The 21460-nt window shown below is 34.8% G+C and overlaps 1 pseudogene; it reads left to right on the plus strand.

Moving 5' to 3' along the window:
• The first annotated feature begins 516 nt into the window (after nt 1-516).
• Nucleotides 517-2114, plus strand: LOC125095575 (elongation factor 1-alpha 1-like; annotated as a pseudogene).
• Nucleotides 2115-21460: the final 19346 nt, after the last annotated feature.

A 21460-nucleotide genomic window follows, 5' to 3' on the forward strand; every position in this document is an offset into this window, starting at 1 on the left:
GCCCATTTCTGCTGGCAGTGATGCTGTCGCTGTGTCCTATGTTCACATTCCAAAGATATTTCCTATGTGATTATTGAGTCCTTATTCCTCAGTGATCCCAGAGAATGAGAGATATTGCCAAATGCCTTGCTTGATATTGAATCTGGACTCCACATATCCCCTTTTACATAAGTGAAAGCATCTATACAGTTTTCTCTCTCATTTTCCATGATTTTTGAAATGTCGTTTATGGAGACTGTCCAGTTGACTACTCTTTCAGCGTGCTCACAAGCAGTGTTTCTCTGCCTGGAAACCATGAGCTCTTTCTGAGGTAGCTGTTCTATAACCAGCACATTATCTGCCACATTCTCTCCTTTTCAGTTTTGAGATTGTTTTAAACATTTCTCTACAGATTGATATTCAGTTGTCTCTAAATAATCACTGTTAAAAACCAAGCTGCCCTGTGTGCTCACATACTTGTAAGAAAACAGACAAGCAGCTTTTTTGCAAAAGGTTTACTTCCAGAACACAGATGTCATGAGAATTACACTAAACCTAAACCAAATTGGAAAGGAAAAGACTCATATTAACATTGTCATCATTGGACACTTAGATTTGGGCAAGTTGACCACTAATGGTCATCTGGTCTATAAATATGGTGGGGTCAATGAGAGAACTATGGAAAAATTTTAATAGGAGGCTGCTAAGATGGGAATAGACTCCTTCAAGTATGTTTTGGTCTTGGATAAACTAAAAGTGAACATGAACATGGTTTCACCAATGATAACTCCCTATGGAAATTCAAGACCAGCAAGTACTACCTGACCATTATTAATGCTGCTGGACACAGAGACTATAAAAAAACATGATGACAGGCACATCTCAGGCTAACTGTGCTGTCCTGATTGTTGCTGCTGGTGTTGGTGAATTTGAAGTAGATATCTACAACAATGGGCAAACCCATGAGCATCCCCTTCTGGCTTACACACTGGATGTAAAACAACTAACTGGTGGTGTTAACAAAATGAATTCCACTGAGCCACCCAACAGCCAGAAGAGATATGAGGAAATCATTAAAGAAGTCAGCACTTACATTAAGAAGGTTGGCTACAACCCCAACACAGTAGTATTTGTGACAATTTCTGGTTGGAATGGTGACAACATGCTGGAGCCAAGTGCTAACATGCCTTAGTTCAAGGGATGGAAAATCACCTGTAAACATGGGAATGCCAGTGGAGCCATGCTGCTCAAAGCTCTGGATTGCATTCTGTCACCAGCTCGTCCAACTGAAAAACCTTTGCCTCTGCCCCTCCATGATGTCTACAAAATTTGTGGTATTGGTATTGTCTCCCTAGGCTGAGTAGAGACAGGTGTTCTTAAACTTAGCATGGCAGTCACCTTTGCTCTAGTCAATGTTACAACTGAAGTAAAAAGTCTGTTGACAGGGTGCCTGGGTGGCTCAGTTGGTTGAGCGACTGCCGATCCCAGACTTCCAGGATGGAGTCCCGCATCGGGCTCCCTGCTCCTTGGGGAGTCTGCTTCTCCCTCTGACCTTCTCCTCTCTCATGCTCTCTCTCACTCATTCTCCCTCGAATGAATAAATAAAATCTTAAAAAAAGTCTGTTGACATGCACCATGAAGCTTTGAGTGAGGCTCTTCCTTGGGACAATGTGAGCTTCAATGTCAAGAACATATCTGACAAAGATGTCCATTGTGGCAATATGACTGGTGATAGCAAAAATAACCCACCAATGGAAGCAGCTGGCTTCACAGCTCAGGTAATTATCCTGAACTATCCAGGCTAAATCAGTGCTGGATATGCACGTGTGCTGGGTAGTTACACAGCCCACATTGGTTGCAAGTTTGCTGAGCTGAAGGAGATCGATCATTATTCTGGAAAAAACTTGGAAGATGACCCCATGTTCCTGAAATCTGGTGTTGCTGCCATCATTGATATGGTTCCTGCTAAGCTTCTGTGTGTTGAGAGCTTCTCTAACTATCCTCCTCTGGGCCATTTAGCTGTTCGTGACACAAGACGGTTAGTTTCTGCTGTTGTTATCAGAGAAATAGACAAGAAGGCAGCTAGAGCTGGCAAGGTTGCCAGTTCTGCCCAGAAAGCTCAGAAAGTTAAATGAATTTTATCCTCAATACCTGTCACCCCAGACTTAATCAGTGGTAGAAGAATGGTCTCAGAACTGTTTGTGTCAATTGGCCATCTACGTTTAATAGTAAAAGACTGGTTAATAGTGCATTGTAAAACCTTCAGAAGGAAAGGAGAATGTTTTGTGAGCCATTTGTTTTTTTGTGCATGTGTGGTGGTTTTAGGTTATTAGCTTTAGAATCCATACGTTTTAGGGGATCCCTGGGTGGTGCAGCTGGTTGAGTGACTCTTGGTTTCAGCTTGAGTCAAGATCTCAGAGTCATGAGTCCCACATTGAGCTCCATGCTCAGTGTCAAGTCTGCTAGGGATTCTCTTTCCTTCTGTCTCCTCCTGCTTGTGTGTGTGTGCTTGCGTGCATGCTCTCTCTAAAGTAAATTGATAAATCTTTTTCAAAATTAAAAAAAAAAATTTGGACTTTTTAGTGGAAACAACTTGACCAAAAATCTGTCACAGAGTTTTGGGACCCATTAAAACAAAAGTTTAATGAGGAAAAAACAAATTATTAATTGTGTCACACATGCATGTTAAATCTTGATCGGTATTCTCAAATTGCCTGGTAGATTATATCACAGTATTCTACCTGTAATAGAGCATTAATGTTGTATCCTTTTATACCACCTTTGACAATAGGATTTTAAATAATGAGCTTTCTTCTTATACACTATTCATACCATATATAATAATATATTTACATTTACTCATGTCTTTTGATTCTGTACACAACTTAAATTCCCATTTACTTTCCTTTTGTGTTTTTCAATTAATAATTAATTTGCATCTTTATTCATCCTAGAACCATCCTTAAAGCCATACTGTATTTTGTTTCTCAATTCATTCTTATTCATAGTTTCCTCTTTCCATGTTTTGTTGATGTTTTTATAAAAAAAGCTTTAAGGTACAAATGGTATATTTAGGAAACTCATATGTCTGTACTCAAGACAAACTTCTTTAATTACTATCTTTTTATAGCTGTTCTTATAGATACTTTATTGAATTAAGAAAACCTTAAAGAAAAAATGATTTTAATGTAGGTAAATCTAATTTTTTTCTGAATGAGGTAATAATAATGTGCATTTTTATCTTATAAAAACTTCCTCTTTCTTTGAGCTTAGCATTGTTTGGCAGCATAACTACTATAACTTCTATTATATAAAGTTGAGAAAACTGAGACTCAAAGACACAGTGATTTTGTAAAAAATTTAAAAGTAAAAATTTTAAAGTAAAAATTTAGATAGTGGCATGTATGGGATTTTAGCTCCAAATATAATACTTTTTTCTCCTAACTTGCTATTCCTCAAAAATACAAAGTATTTCTGGAGTGCTCTCTACTGTCTTTTGTTGCCCCAATAAAATTTCTTTCTTTGCTAAAAAAAAAAAAAAAAAAAAAAAAACCCTCATTAATTGTATTGAATTAAGACAACATCCAATAGTCCTCTATTCAAAATCCAAATACCCTTAGAGATTTAATAATCAAGCTGTTAAGTAATTAAACCTTAGTAAGAATTAGCTTATCAGATTGCTTTTCATCAACCACTAAGTGAGAAGCAATGGAGCACAAAGTAGAAGAGATCAGATGGAGTGAGAACCAAGAGAGAGCAATTCTAAAGGGGACTGATGAGTACAACACATTTGGTAGCATGAAATTCTGGGTTCCTGGTATAAAAGGGGAGTATAACCAGGAGAGTAATAGTCTAGATAACAAAAGAAAATGAACAATTTCATAAGTTTGTCACATGATTGCTCTTGGTTCCGACATAAGCTAACAATCATTCTATATTAAGATCTTACCTCTATCTTTCTCTTACTGTCTCATCCTACAGTGTTAAGTATATTTTTTTGCTATAGACCACAATGGTAAAGCTAACTTGACTTTCTCTAGTGTCCCTTTTTTTGGCCTGTCATACACTTCCACAGATGTCAACTCAAAATCAAATAAAATACCCCATCACTGAAATGTCTCTGAAGGGCTCCACCCCTTAGGAGCCCTGGTGAATTTGCTCACTACCTTCTTTGTACCTTCCTTTAATGTGCACAGGCTTCTTTCCCCAAATTTCTTCTCTTTCTCCTTCTGTTTGCATCATATTCCCTGATGAGAGAGACCAAGTTACATTTAACCTTGCATTCCTGATATCTGTCAGTATCTAGACCTTGTGGTCAACACAAAAAAGTACTTGCTAAATGTTTAGTGAAATTAATTAATACCTGGGAAATATGTAAATATGCATATAAATGTACATCTACATAACAAGTATTTCCTCCTTTCCCCATCAAGCTGAACAGTCACCTTTATTTTATCTATTTTAACTTATTTTATTTTTCTTCAGATTAATTTTTTCATAGATGTTTTTATTTTTTATTTTTTATTTTTTTTAAAGATTTTATTTATTTATTTGACAGACAGAGATCACAAGTAGGCAGAGAGGCAGGCAGAGAGAGAGAGGAGGAAGCAGGCTCCCTGCTGAGCAGAGAGCCCGATGCGGGGCTTGATCCCAGGACCCTGAAGGCAGAGGCTTTAACCCACTGAGCCACCCAGGTGCCCCCTCGTAGATGTTTTTAAAGCAACATATTTGAAACGAGAGAATAGAACAATAAAGAAGTTTCGCTGGGTGCTCATAGCAACCTGGTAAAAAGAAAACCAAACTGTAAAACTTTAGCTATAGTTTTTCAGATGAAGAAACATAACAGCTTCTGTTGAGATTATAAAGACTCTTCAGCTATTGGTAGGCCAAAAATGATTATATTATGTATTCATATTGTTGAACAATATACGTATTAATCAAATTGATTCAATGAAACTATTCGTCAAAGTTAGGGGGAATAAAAGAGGTTAGATAGTTTTTTTTTTTTCCCCCCTACCAAAGGGAAAAAAACCCTCATCAATTTACTGACTGCAATTTCAAATTTTATTTGTATTATTTTAAAAATATTTAACTGATTTTTCTGGCATGGTATAGACACAGATCATATTCCATATGGGATGTCCATAGGTTAGGCTTTCTAAAGGAAAGTATTCGTGTATTTTTGTGAGCCTCTGTTTATTGTAAATTATAATACCATCTATCCCACACATGCTAATGCATAATATGACTTTATACACTTGACTTCTGTTTTTCTCCTTCAATCTCAAGTTCTATCATTTTGGCAGATTTGCCTTTAATACATGCATTGGAAAACCATTTTTTGCTTCTGTGGTTCTTGAAAATTTTACAAGTTTTGACCAAACAGGATGCAGAATTGTTTTTGAGTTTCTGCCATGAAATGTCTAATAACCCTGTCATTCTTTTGAAAATACTGTGTTAATAAATTCTGACAATGTGCAAAATGTAGTGAGAAGAGGAATTTTTGCTTCCCACGCAGCTTTTCTCCAAGTGGTAGAAAAGAAAGAGAAAAAGAGAGAGAGAGAAACTCCACAATTAGGTCAGATAGGCCATTTCTTCACAGAAAGATTACTCTGGAAACTTCCATTCTCAAACTCTGTCAGGGGAGGGTCACTTTCAAGTCTGAGAAAAGGAAAATTTTACTACTGTTGTGGAAGCACAGATAGCAATCTAAAAATTAGTCCCAGATAAAACGTTTGGATTTTTTAATTTTGATAGCCAACTTTTTAAAGCCTTTCTTTTCCACCTAGTTTCATACATTCTAACACTAAATCACTCCTGGTTTTGGCTGTATTAGTCTTAAGATGTTAGATATGCAGCATGATGACCCTTTTTATTAGAGGATCATGCATCAGTGAAATCACCCACCCACACACATACACAAAGAAACACACACACAGACCCACACACAGTGATTTTCTTATTCAAACATCTATTGCAATGTTAGTTAAAACCACAGTATAAGGAAAGTCATGAGGCTCAACCATGAAGTTGTTTATTATGGAGGTTTTGATGGTATGTTGACTCACTTAACAACTGTTCAGTCTTTATTAGATAGGAGAGGTCATTGGCACATATATACCTTTCTCATGAATGCTGCAAATGGAAAAGAAAATTGAATTCCCTGGGAAAATGTTATCAATAAACATATACCAATTTTCCTTAAAGCTTACCTGAAAACTCTTGGCAACTCCTAGTATATGTACACAAATTGAAGGCGTTGTCTTTGTACTTCTCTGCATTACACCATTGATAGTGTTGTTCCTCTAGAAGCCATGACATCAGAAGCACCCCAGGGGCCTAGAATCACAGCCATTATGAAAGAAAGCTTTTGGCTGCAAGATAGTGAAGAGAAGGCTGTGGCTCAAACCTAAAAGCCTTGCTTTTGAGATTAAATTAATACCATAGGCTCAGTCAGAGCTGAGTTCGTGTGTACCATGCACCATGCAACACCTCACAGTATAGACTCTCCTCGAGTAAGCAGTGTGATTCTGATCAGCTTCTTCCCAGATTTACCAGCTCTGGATAACTACCAAGCAGAGAAATCATGTATATCGAAAATACTTAGCAGTTTTGTGAAAGGTTAAAAAAAAAAAAAAGGAATTTGCTAAATCCTCTTTCCATGTGAGACCTAATGAGCACCTCAAGATACTGCCTGTCGGAAGAGAGGAAGGATTAATCTTTAAAGTCATTATTCCACCTAACTCCGTCAATTTCATGTCACCAACACATCAAAAGGTGCAATTTTCAGAAAGCTGTTTTCTGCCTAAGTCTCTTCATTGTGGTTTCACAACACAATTGCCTACTTAGGCCCTTCCAGCACATGCCACCGTTGCAATATATGCACTGTTTGGACACAATACGTTCCTGTTTTCAGTTAATTAATACATCATGAGGAGCTTTTTAAATTACAAAGCCCCCAAATCTCACAAACAAACAAGCTTTGGATATTATCCCTGAGCCATGTTTTCACTGCCTTTTTCCCCATATTTTCTTTTATTTGTGTAAAATATATTTTGACTTCAGTGCAACCCATAAGAAAACTTGATACCCAAATAATATCAAGCATAATTCAAGAAGAGTAAACAAAAGTAGGAAGAAAACAGTAACAGCCCAGCATTATTTTTAATCCTTCACATTCTTTACCACATCTCTTAGCACATTTCATTTAACACATCTCTCTGAGAGAAGATAATTCTTGTTTTTTTAATTTTCCCTCCAAGTGAGAGAAGAGTTATAGCTAAGCAGTATCCATAAGTATGTGAGGGGTCAATTTTTTTTTCAGTTCCACGTATTTATTACTATTTAAGTTAATTGGGAAAAATCATAACAAAGTGACAATGGTTATATGTAAATCCAAGAAAATGATCTGGCATTTGTTTTTTTAGATTTTTTTTGTAAGAAGTGTCCTAGTATAATTTCCATGAACATAAACATGTTTCAAAAGCTAGGATAAGATATATTTTGCATATTAAAATGGAGCACCCTTAAAACACATGTTCATACTAGGATATAATTTAAAATTCAGTAAACATGCATATAAAGTTTTTCAAAAATTGAAAAAATTCAAAACCTTCATTATGTTGGGTTTAAAACAATAGTGTTATCCCAGCCAAGCTAAAGGCTTTTTTAGCATATTTCATTCCCCACCTATGTTGATTTTTATAATAAATCAGATATATTTTCCTTTGATAATAAAACTTTCTTGATTATTAAGAGATAACATTTCAAAAGGCATTTTAAGGGTGTAGAATGAAGACTTTATACTGTATATTAAAAATAATGGAAATCTTGATTAAATACCTGAAATGCCCATTAAAAATTAAATTAACAATTATAGTTGGGTAGTTCAAATATAATTAAAGATATTAAACATGTAAGCCTTGGTTTAAATTGAACAATGTTATTTGAAATATTTCAAAAGGAAATGGTCTAGGGATTCCATTTGTCCATAGTAGAAATTATTAGTAATGCTCTCAGAATAAAACACTTGATGTTTACAACTTAAGCTAAGAGTACAATTGCCTACATAACAGTGAGGATAATAGGATTGTGTGTGCACATGCATGTGTGTGTTCCAAAGAAAAAAAACACAAATAATGTTAAGCTTTATTCTTTTGTCATTCTCCCTGGAAAATTAAGAGAGATTTACTTCACAGATCATAAAACTTAAAGAGTTCACAAACATATTAAACTCTCAACAGACCTCAAAAAATATTTGCATGAGCAGTCATTAGCATGTAAGTGACATGATAGGGTGAAAATCCTCACGGAAGGTAGAAGTAAGATAGGTTCCTATGTACTCTAGTGACAACAGCTCAAATAGAAAATAGCTAGGTTATCAGGAGCAGAAGATAAAGTGGTGAAGAACTTGGTAGTTGTGACTTTTTCTCTGTTCCTTAGTGCCTGCATGCTGCTAGTCCAATTCTACCACAGAGCAGGCAGTCACGCTAGTCCAGGATTGCTAAAAGCACATCAGGTACATTTAATGACTGAAACCCAGCTGTGGTAGGGAGGGATGTCATCAAAAACATGCTCAGAGGTCAGCTTTGAGTCCATCCTCCTCCCAACACTCATCCTGCCCCAGGTGCTAGATAATCACAATCCACAGAGGATTTTGGTAACATTGGTGGCTGGTATATACCCATGGAACTTGGTGGGATGTTAAAAAAGAGGTAAAAGACATACTATAACAACAGTAGGCTTTGTCTTGAGAATCTCCATCCCCATTTATTTCCCAAACTCTGCTAGAAGGGATGAGTCCAAAGCTTATGTTCACTTCCCCACATCCCAACAAAGTATGTAGCTGAGCCTTCCAGGGTAGCATGAACTCCTAAAGTGCATTAATAAGACATCTCAGGATCACAAAGACTATAAAAGTAGGAGAGTACACTGAACAATCTACCACCATGAAAGCAGTTAATAGTGCAGAAAAGACAGAAATTTAAAATAAACAAAATCCTAAAGAAAACCATAAAACAGTGTTAGATGACTTTTAAGTTGACATAAGCAGAGATCTGAATATCAAAATAAAAATAATTATTAAAATAAAGTACTCACTGGGTAGTTTGAATAGTTAAATTGACATAGCCAAGTGGTAAAATGTGTAAGCTGAAAAATCAAGTCAAGGAACAGCCAAAAATGAATTAGAAAAAAATTAAATTGCTAGAAAATAAAAAAAGAGTGAAAACAAAAACTAGAATTAGAAATGTCAATATGTACATCACCAGAGTTCCTAAATGAAAGGAAAAATGAAATGAAGGATAAAAATTAATTGAAGAAATCCTAACTGAAGGTGTCATAAAATGAAAGAAAAATTATAGTATCAGCTCTAAAAGGCTTATAGACTATAAAACTTGGTATATAAGGGAAAAATAAAAAAAGAAAAGAAAATACAATTGGGTCCTTAGGATGTACTCCCTGGAGCATTAGTTACAGTGAGGAATGGTAGATAACTAATTTGGAAAGTTTACTATTCAACTAAGAACTGGTTTTAAAAACAAAAAGAGCTCGACTGTAATAATACAGCATTTAAACTTCAGAAGGAAACATTGGGGACAGAAAAAAGGACAACAAGGACAACTATTATGAGTGAAAATGCTTGCTTTTTGAAAGAGGACATAAATATTAACATGTTTAAGAAAACAATATGGAAAATAGTAAGTATACATTTGAAATGTGACCAGTGAAAGAATATTGTTATAGCGTGTGTAACATTCAAAAATTTGTCTATTCAATGAGTACAAAAATGGAAAGAAAAAGATATGAAATAAAATTTGAAATAAAATTTAAATTGGAACAATTGAATAAAAGTGATAAAATGCCATATAGATAAAGAATTTAACACACATCTTTTGGAAAATTAATATCTTAGGACACCTGGGTGGTGCAGTCAGTTGGGTGACTGACTCTTGGTTTTGGCTCAGGTCATGATCTCTGGGTTGTGAGATCAAAGCCCACACTCAGTGCAGAGCCTGCTTTAGACTTTCTCTCCCTCTTCTTCTGCCTCTTCCCTCCATTCTCTCTCCCTCGCTCTCTCTCAAATAAATAAATTAATTTTTGAAAAAGAAAATTAATGTCTCAACAGAAAAAAGGAAATATCTAATAGATTTTAATATCATGAATAGATATATATGTGTTATAAATCTGTTATACTACTTCACATTAGTGCACTGAAAAACATTTTCTTTTCTGCCTCCCCATAAATTGTCATTTTTATTACACATTTTAATTCTATAGTAAATTAATTCATTAATTAGAATAAATTAATTATTTAACTCTAGAGTAAATTATTACTATTTTGTATTAGACAATAAGTTATTTTCTGAAGCAACAAAGACTAAGAAAATAATGTCTCTTCTATTGACTTTCCCTTTTCACCACTTCTGCCACTCTTAATTTCTTTGTACAAATCAAGATTTTAAAGTGAAATTGTAATGCTTCCACCTTAAGAAAATTGTTGAGCATACCTTGTAGTATGAGCTGCTGTAAATATATTCTTTCACCTTTTGTTTATTTGACAAAGCTTTTCATTTGAGTTCATTTTAGGATAATATTTTTTATGGGTATAAAATCCTGAGTTGACAGTTTTCTTTTTTTCAGCATTTTACTTTCAATAAATGTCATTCCATTGGTTTCTGGCTTGCATCATTTTAATTAAAAGTTTTCTCTTATTGTTATCATTGCTTCTTTGAATGTGATGTTTCTTATCACCCTACCCTCTTTGGCTGCCCTTTTGTCATTTGACTATGATATTACTTTCTTTTAAAAAATTCTTTTTGCATAGGGTTTTCTAAAGCTCTTGGATGCATGGCTTATTTTCTTTCATTAATTTTAGAAAATCCTCATTTAGGACTCCTTCAAATTTTTTTTCTATCTTACCTTTTTCTCTCTTTCTTTTGTAACTGCAATTACATGTATCTTAGACTGTTTTATATTGTATTACAGCTCTTGAATTCACTTTATTTTTTTTATACCATTATCCTTATGCTTCACCTTAGATAATTTTTTTGGGCCTATATTCAGTATCACATAAATATCTGCTTATATTGCCTTTAGTTAATCTCTGTCTTGATTTTTATTATTTAATCAATCTGATGCTATATAGGTAATGTGCTGTGTGTGTGTGTGTGTGTGTGTGTTTGTATAAAGAGAGAGATAACCCGAATCTAAATCATTTCCTAACTAGATTTACTCAATGTTCCACATTAAGGGTCTGAGAGAAGAAGAAGTATGCCCATTTGTTCAAATATCATGGTACAGATGATATTCAGTGTTTAATTAAGAAGTAAAAAGCACACCTTAAAAAATAAGACAGAAAAGGAAAACAACTCATTGCCAAGAGATAAAGAAACCTATAATAAAGCTTGCAATGGCCCCAATATTGAATCTATCTCACAAGTTTCTAAAAATAATTATGAAAAATATGTTTTTAAAATCTAGTGGAAAAGGCAGAGGACATGAAGAGGTATTTAGCAGTGATATGAAACTACTAGAAGGGCTAAATATAAATGTTAGTTATAAAGATTGCCATATCAGAGACAAAAAAGTCCATCAAAGGGCTCCTGAGAAGACATGGCTGAGAGTGCATCACTAATTTGAAGGCAAAGGACTTCTTCAGTAAACTCATAAAGGAAAAAAATAAGCAATAAGGGAATATATCGATTTTGGCTACCATTAAAATATCTTTAATAGGGGTTCCTGGGTGGCTCAATGGGTTAAAATATCTTTAATATCGGAAGAGGTTAATAAAATAAAATAAAAATAAGAATGACAAACTTTAAATACAATATGCAGCCTAATGAATGAATGCAGCCTAATGAATGAAGAGGGAGGATGCTTAATAGACCAAAAACTATTTATAAAACACCACTAGAGAAAGCAATCCAAAAGGTAATATCCCCTAAATACCCTGAATACCCTAAATACCGCTGAAGAATGATGTATTATACATTGATTATAATTTTCTTTTTTTTTTTTAAAGATTTTATTTATTTGACAGACAGAGACCACAAGTAGGCAGAGAGGCAGACAGATAGAGAGAGAGGGGGAAGCAGGCTCCCCGCAGAGCACAGAGCCCGATGTGGGGCTCGATCCCAGGACACTGGGACCATGACCTGAGCCAAAGGCAGAGGCCTTAACCCACTGAGCCACACAGGTGCCCCTGATTATAATTTTCAAGAAGATTGTAAGGTAGATTTAGATTTCTATAATATTAACTAAGATTGGGTGCCTGGGTGGTTCAGTTGGTTAAGTGCTGTCTTCGGCTCAAGTCATGATCCCAGAGTTCTGGTATTGAGCCCTGTGTTGAGCTCCCTGCTCACTGGGGAGCCTGCCTTTCCCTCTCTCTCTGCCATTCCCTCTGCTTGTCTTCTCTCTCTCTCAAATAAATAAATAAATAAATAAATAAATAAAATATTTTTTAAATTAGCTGAGATTTACAGAAATAAAATATCTCACCCCAAATTATACGCATAGTATAGTAAACATAAGAGTCACAAAGAGTCCAAAGAATTTGCTCTTTCTTTCACAATGGTGTTCCTCAAAATGTGTTCTCTCAACCAATAACACCAACATTGCCTGAAAATTTGTTAGAAAGGCAAATTCTTAGATCCCATTCTAAGCCTACTCACTCCAAAACTTTGGAGCTGACACAGCAATCTGTTCAACAGTCACTCCAAATGATTGTGATACACACCACATTTGAGAGGCAATGCTCTAGAACATGATGGGATGGAATTTATATATATAAGTATATACATATGATATTGCTTGGGTACTAGCATTACTTTAAAGTTAGAAATAACTGTATTATCATTAAGGAGACAGACAATGGCAAGAGGAAATCACTATGACAGCTAGATGTAATATAGATTAAATATTGATCTCAAGAAGAGACTAGAATCTTAACATATTCGATCAGGCTTAATAAAATAACATGACATAGTAAAGGAGTGTCAAGCACACTTGTAACTTTAGTCTACCTAGACAGAAAGGAGTGAGCAGATTCTCTGCCTCATTAAAGTTATCCTTTACTACAAGGTATCAAAAATATTTTTAAAAAATGATAATTTCCTCACAATGACATTTTCAGGGTTTGGCTAACACCAAAACCCAGTGATTAACAGCATATTCAAGTAACTTGAAATGAGCCTATGGACTCTTGCTAAGCCTATTAAACTTCTGTTAACCTGAGCAAGATTCATGATTACCTTTTACCTCAGATTTCTTAATTTGAAAAGTGGGATAACTATAAAATTGCTGTGTTTACAGGAATTAATAAAGACATAAAATCAAAGATTATCCTAATATGGGAACTAATTTCATTTGGTCTAAAACATTTTTGGAACTAGTACAAGAACATCTCCAGCCTCTAAATAATAATGTACTATGTTGAGGAATGTGACCACAAATACACACTCTAGAAAAATGTGCATCATATTGAGTACTTGTGTCTTTAATCATACAGTTCCATTGATTTCCATTATAATTTCAAAGTAGTGCTCAAATAAAAGAATTGCCTGTGAGATATAATAAACATCAAACTTAAGAATCATTCAAAGAACATGCAGATATTGTCAAAATGTAGTTTTGGTGCATTTACTCTTCCGCACAGTGCTGCTATAAGGAAAGTTAGTTAAATGTACAATTGATCCACATATTCTTGACACAATTACTAAAACAATGGGTACTTTAAAACTATTTTTCCCCTCCATACCTTTTAGTTCCTAGCACAGAGTGGCTCTTACAGAGAAGTTTTTAAAAATGAGTAAATTTTCCCCTGATTCTATGGCAACAGTAAATAGATAGAGTACATTAACTAATTCAGCAGAGTTCACCAGCAATAAGAGCCACATGAAGATTTTATTTTAGACAGGCCTGATGTAATATAAGTAAGCTGATTTGACTTAACCTTAAGTATTAGAGCATCTTTTAAAAGCAAGTCCCTTCTTGCTGTTTTACACTTTAATTACTTCTTTAATCGACTCATTAGTTGATTAACTTATCACTACTGGCAATAAGTACCTGTTCTAAGTAGGGGGGAGCTAATTGAAGCAGTGGTCTTTGAATGCTGCCTGGCTGCAACCCAGCAGCTGGATGTTAGGCTTTGGGGGCAGCTGGGGGACTTCAAAGTCCACACATTAAATCTCCGAAAAGCGAAATTATACCACTGGTATCATTAATTAAATACTTTCCAAGTAAATTGCACTAAATCATTACCTGCAAGGCTTGGTTGTTCCTTTCCTTTCCCAGCTTAAAACTACTCTTACTCCATGAGCCTTGAATTCAGAGAATTTGAATTGAAGTCTGCTTTACCAGCTAATGGCAGTTACAGGACAACGTGTATCTTGCCAGTATGAACATCATACATGACCATACAGGCAAAAAAAAAAAAAAAAAAAAGCATTTAAGAGAAAGAAGGTCATGCATATACTGGTTCTTAGAAAAGAAAATGAAAACCTCCTCTTTTATTCTAAGTATTTGTACACAGTGTAAGAATATTTGCTTCACATTGACATTCAGAAGATCATATTAAATATCATATCTTTTAGATGCACTAGTCCCACACTTTAATTCATGTCTGTTTCAGCCATATATTTCACTGGTCCAACAAAGAGGCAATAGTAGTATTGCATAATTAGGAAGCAATTTATTAAGTGATGATGTTCTCATAACTCTTTCTGTAAAAGATTTAGGTTTTATTCAATACGTAACAGCATTTAATGGAGGGTCAAAGGTCGAGAAGATTGAGAAAGAACTAGCAATGCAAGCCCTGCCAAATTCTCTTGGATAAATGGGTAGAATTCTCCCTCCTGACTCTCAGCATCTTTTTTCAGGCAGAGGGATTTTGGTCAAGTAGCCTCCTCCTGTTTCTCACAGAAATTGAACCACTACCTTTTCTTCCCATCAGTTGAAGTTTTGATTGAAATTTAATGAGGCAAAAACAAAGTGCTAATAAACAAGAATTGAAGTAATTAATGAACAATAATCTTTATACCTTCTACTTCTATTTAATTTAAGGACTTCATGGTGCTATAATGAAGCCATGGAGGTAACAATGAGTGTTCAAAATGGCATAACCTGAGGCAGTGATGGGTAATGTTCCCAGTTTTGTAACAGAAAAAAGACTGGGAAAGATAATGTTGCACTTCTTGATGCCAATCAGCTAGAATCATGAGAACCATGCAGATTATTTCACTAGTTAGCGTGATGACTGCAAAATACCATATATTGAGAGGCTATTAATTATCAGGGACTCTATCAGGCACTTTGAATATATTTTCTTACTTAAGCCTCAAACCCATGCTATGATTTCCACTTACAGCATGTGAGTCTTAGAATAGTTAAATATCATGGGATTATACTGCTAGTTAGAAATGCTGCAGAGAAAGAAAGTCAGTTCTTTTGAATCCAATGTCATTTTTACTATTTGACTTTTCTTTTTTCAAAACAGGCTGAAGGATTCAGTTAGCTCTTAAACTAGATTTCAGCATGTTTTATGAAAACAACAAAGGACTGATAGAGAGCATAGTTCTAGTCTCGTATTTGATTTTAGCTGGTATAATTTTAAAGAAAATGTAATGTACTATCTTGTCTTTTGTTTCCATGACTATAATGTAGATAAAGTAAAGTAGAATCTCTATAGCATCATTTGTTGGCTCTAAATGCCTGTTTAAATTTACATTTATATATAAGGGAAATAGCAATGCAAACTGGAAAAAATTGTTATGACTAAGTAGAGCAAAGAGGTAATGTTTAATATCATTCAATAATATAATATATTCTTATTTAAAAATTTTTCCAGGGCGCCTGGGTGGCTCAGTGGGTTAAGCCGCTGCCTTCGGCTCAGGTCATGATCTCAGGGTCCTGGGATCGAGGCCCGCATCGGGCTCTCTGCTCAGCAGGGAGCCTGCTTCCCTCTCTCTCTTTCTCTGCCTGCCTCTCCATCTGCTTGTGATCTCTCTCTGTCAAATAAATAAATAAAATCTTAAAAAAAAAAATTTTTTTCCAGAAATCAACAAAATTTATTGGGCCCCTGGTATGTGCCTAGCATTGTTTAGTCACTAGAAAGAAAGTAAAAAATAAGGGGCAAGATCTTTGCTTTTGCTAAGTTTATTCTAGTTGGATGGAGCAGAGGGTTTTGAAAGGAAGGAAAGGCTTATAATAAGTACATGAAGAAATAATTATTTTCAGACAGTGACAAGTGTGACACATAGTCATGGAAGTCTTCATGGAAGAAGTGGCATTTTAAGGGAGATCTAAATGTTGATGGAGGTGGCTATGCAAGTGATGGATTAACAAAAATATTGAGCCATATGAAGAGTATTTCGAGCAGAGGGAAGAGCAAATATAAAAGGTCTAAAACTGGAAAGAGTTCATATGTTTGAGGAAATCTGAGAGAACCAATGTGGTGGAAAAGGGGAAGTGACATTAGGGTTAATAATGTGTACATTTAGATCAAGTTCTTTTCTGCCATCTTTACTTTTCTCAATGTCTTTTGGTGATAGAATTATAATTCTAATACATGATTTATTGGTTCATATAGCCACATGCCATTTTTAATGTTAATTTATTGATCCTAAATGGAAAGCAATATAAAATTTAAATTCATTTACCTGAATGCCTTAGACTATAACATAAAATGTTAAAATCCATTGAAATGATTATCAAATCATCTATATGTGTGCTCTTAAAGATTCTTCCAAAAAAGGTAAGCAAAGAAAAATACTACAATAATAACAGTGATCTAGAAATTATAGGCTTACTAGGTATATTTTGTATTATATAAGTTATGGTATTTGCTAAAACTAATAAAAAACATGATTGGGGGGTGGGGGGTAAAAACCCTTGGAAAATAGTCTTAAAATGGTTTTCCAAAATGTTAAGTTTGATAGGCAGTAGTCCAAGAAAACATCTTTAAAAGCAGTTCGGAAGGAAATTAGAGCTGGCTTAGTAAACATTTTCATTAGCTCAGTAAATTTCCCCAAGGATCCAAAGTGACCAAGCTATACTCTGTACTTTCCCTTACTGCTATTCCCTCTCATTTAAGATGAGGTTAGCTTTTAGCAGACATAGAAAATGTGGAAATTAATTAATCCAATGTCAGTCTAAGTCAGGTATTGTGGTTAGTCTCTAAATGTCCTTAGGTTTATTTCAATTATTAGTCATACTTTCAATTTTCAGTATAAAAAGACTCAATGCGATTAGAGCCTTAATTCAAATACTAGTGAAACCAAGTTTTTAAAAATCATTGTTAACCAGATAGTTAACCATTGTTAACCATAGTTAACCACATAAAACCATTGTGAACCAGATAGTAATTACAAAAGCAAATTTGTCATCTGAAATAGGTGGAACCTAACTAACCATATGTTACTATATGTATCATTATTAATATAACACTATGTATGTATGTAAACTAAATATATATATCAGTATAAATGTAACACTATATACATATACATATATGTAATATTAGCTGCAACTGAGTGACTAATTAAAGAAAAAATATGGACACCTCTTTCTCCATAAATTCAATATATCAAAAAAGATACAGACAATTATTTTTACTAGGTAGTATAAAATAAATCTGATATCCTAATTTTGATCCAATTCTCATGATTTCATCAAACCTAATTACTTCCAAAAACTCCACCTACTGATACCATAAATTGGTGGGAAGGGTTTTAACATAAAATATGGAGGGGGACACAAACATCAATCCATAACATTTTTCAAACTCCACATTGGGAAAACCTCTTCACACTCTCATTTGGCTCAGCTTCCCATCACCTTTTTCACAAAGACCAAAAATCTTTCATCCTAAGGTAACTTTGTGTGTACAGATGATGTTTTGAAGGAGGTTTTGTGTGAACACACACTCACACACTATAGAAGTGAGTGGAGAAGATCAGTCTAGTAACCACACTCATTTCTGATGTTAAGCTCTAGTTCACCTGAGTTAGGGTGTTGTCTGACATCAGCAGTGCCAGTGGCTTGGCTTGTCCTAGGTCAGCTTGTTCTCAAAGTAAGAGTAACTACATGGCTGGGGAAAGAGAAGGAAGAAGGAACAAAAGGATGACTGGCATATCTCAGATATAGTGCAGATTTGGGTCCAGACTGCCATAATAAAGTGAGTCAAATGAATTTTTCAGTTCCCAGCACATATAAAAGTTATGTTTACACTATACTGTAGTCTACTAAGTGTGCAATAGCATTAAACCTAAAAAAGTTACATACTTTAATTTTAAAATATTTTATTGCTAAAAAAATGCTATCCATCATCTGAACTTTCAGAGAGTCAATCTTTTTGCTGCTAAAGGGTCCTACCATGATACTGATGACTGGCTGTGTGATCAGGTGGTGGTGGCAATTGCTTTAAATAAAATAATGAAGTTTGCTGCATCAGTGGACTCTTCCTTTCACTTGAACACCTAGAGGCCATTGTCAGCTTATTCATTACCCAATTTCAATATTGTTGTGTCTCAGGAAATGTAGAGGCCTGAGGAAGGAAGTGAGGTGGGGAATGTCTAGTCTGTGGATCAGTCAGAACACAAACAACATTTATCTATTAAATGTGCTGTCTTATATGGATATTGTTCATGTTGCCCTGACACAATTATAATAGTAGCATTAAAAATCACTGATGACTGGGGTACCTGGGTGGCTCAGTGGGTTAAAGCCTCTGCCTTCAGCTCAGGTAATGATCCCAGGGTTCTGGGATTGAGCCCTGCATTGGGCTCTCTGCTCCGAGGGGAGACTGCTTCCTCCTCTCTCTCTCTCTGCCTGCCTCTCTGCCTACTTGTGATCTCTGTCTGTCAAATAAATAAATAAAATCCTTAAAAAAAAGTCACTGATGACAGATCATCATCACAAATATAATAGTAATGGAAAAGTTTGAAATATTATGAGAATTACCAAAACATGACACAGAAATATGAAATGAACAAATGTTGTTGGAGAAAAGGGACTTGTAGACGCTCTTGATGCAAGGTTGCCACAAGCCTTCAATTTGTAAAAAATGGGGATCTGCAAAGTGCAATAAAGCAAAACACAATAAAATGAAGAATGGCTATATGAAAATTAGTGACATCTTCCTCTTATTCTAAAATTGCAGAGAAGAATTTGGTTATATGATTTGTAATTGTTCAACACAAGAAGAAATGCGTTTGGTTTTGGTTGGCACCACTACTCATTTTATTTTAGTTTTGCTTTTGCTTGTTTTGTTTTCATTAGACAGGAACTCTGCCAGCTCGATTTAATGGCTATATCTATGTCATACTAAAAATGATCATATATATAAAATATACAGAAAATTCTACAGCAGAAATGAGCTAATATTTTGCCATATATGCTTCAATTTCTCTCATTCTCTGTGTCAAATAAAATATTAAGTGCTAACATTTCATATACTCCCAGTCCTTTCTCCACCTAACCTCCTCAGAGGTAATTATGACCACGACATTAGTGTGTCCAGTCTCACTCATGCTTCATACTTCTAATACACAAGTTTCGTAAATATAAAGAATACGTAGCTTTGCCGTTTTCTTGTTACGTAGATGTAATAATTCCTTTTGTAACTTGTTCATGTCATTCAACTTAATTTTCTGAATCTTATTCATGTTGATACATGTTGATTTAGTTCATTTGAACAGCCATATTATATTTCAATGTGTGAAAAAGCACAATATTAAAGTCTCTTGTACTTAATCTTAAAATTCAAAATATACTTTCTTTAAACATTGTTGGAACACAACCCTGATCCTCGGCAATGTGACTGGGGTCATGTCGAATCCTGTGAGAAAACTCCAGGCAATGGAGGGGAAGAGTCTTCCTGGGCCAACACCGGAATAAACATGGGAGGACCCCTGGAGTGTTTTTCTGTCATCCTTTAGATATACCTGATAAGTGTGGAGAATCCTTAACTTACTCTTGTCATTTAAAGCTAAGAGATACTGTCATTTAAAGCTAAGAGATAATCATTGTTGTTCACTTGTCTCACTTGATTGCCTGCACGTAAATCACATCTCACATGTAGCCCACGCCCTGCACATAAATCTATATCCTGTTTGTAATCGGATCTTGTGGAAGGTATAAAAGAAGTGATTGTAAGAAATAAAGTGGTCTACTGATCATCAGTTGGTAGTACCCCCATCACTTCGGCCCGGATCACCAGGATCCCCACCTCGTGAAAGTGACAAAACATGATAATATGAAGTAAGAGGAAAGGAGCAAAGGAAATTGTGAAATGGTTTGATTAGTAAAATTATAAAACATGCATATTCAGAAAAGTATCAGTGAAATCACCATAAATGTCCCCAGTTATTAGTTGAATTAAATTTTCTCAATTATTTAATATCTAGTTCTGTTGTCTTAATTCTAGCCCTTTGAACATAGTTTTTTTTTTTTTTAATTTTCTGATCTAATAATAACTAGGATAATACAGATTCCCATTTTATAAAATTGTATTTTTATTTTGATTATTACTTTTAATCAGCATTTGAATGTATATTTTCCTTGAAAGAGATTCTTTGGAATCATTCATGGTTTGTGGTTCTGGATCTCCTTCAATTGGGTTTCAAATGATAGCGCTTTGCCCTGTTTATGCAAAGTTGAATCAGAGACCATTAACAACTTATCCTAAATGGAATAACCACAAACCATAACTAATATTAATATAAACATACTGTACTTAAAAAGATCTCATCTGAACAGTCCTCTAGTATGACTTAACATTTTAATGCAATTCTACATGTACCGGAAGAATATAATCACAAAATCTGTAGACAAAGGTTTTTTGAGTCAGGGATACATGGAATCAAAGCTTTAATCCAGATGTTATTATTATTAAAATTTTACTTTTGACAAACGATTTTTTAAAATTCTCATTTATCAAATATTTCTTACTTCTAAGTTAGAGCATGAAAGCATTTTATATGCATAATTTTTAATCCTCATATTACTTTTTGAGATAGGAATCATGATCACCATTTTTTAACCCCCAGTAAGATTTCTGAGGCTCACCATTTTAAGTATTTTGCCCAAATCCCACAGTGAGTAAATCATGGAAAAGGAGTCAAACCAGTGTTTCTGACTTCTGCAATTTCCACTCTTCAGATTTTCATGCATATAGTAGCTTGAACAGTTTTCCCAAATATTTCTGTCCATTGGGAACTTCAGAATGTGACTGTATTTGGAAATAGAATCTTTGTAGTTGTAAGGAGTTAAAGATCTAGCAATGAAATCATTCCAGAGTTAGCAGGGATCTTAGATCCAAAGGCTTTATAAGATAAGAGGACCCAAAAAGAGTAAAAAAGGCATGTGGAAGTGGAACCAGAAACTGGAGTTATGCATCCACAAGCCACAGAATGCCAAGGGCCACCAGACTCAGTGAGAGGTAAGCAAGGCATCTGCTCTATAGGCCCCTTGATTTCAGTCCTCT

This window comes from Lutra lutra, chromosome 3, assembly GCF_902655055.1.
Source record: "Lutra lutra chromosome 3, mLutLut1.2, whole genome shotgun sequence".
NCBI lineage: Eukaryota > Metazoa > Chordata > Mammalia > Carnivora > Mustelidae > Lutra > Lutra lutra.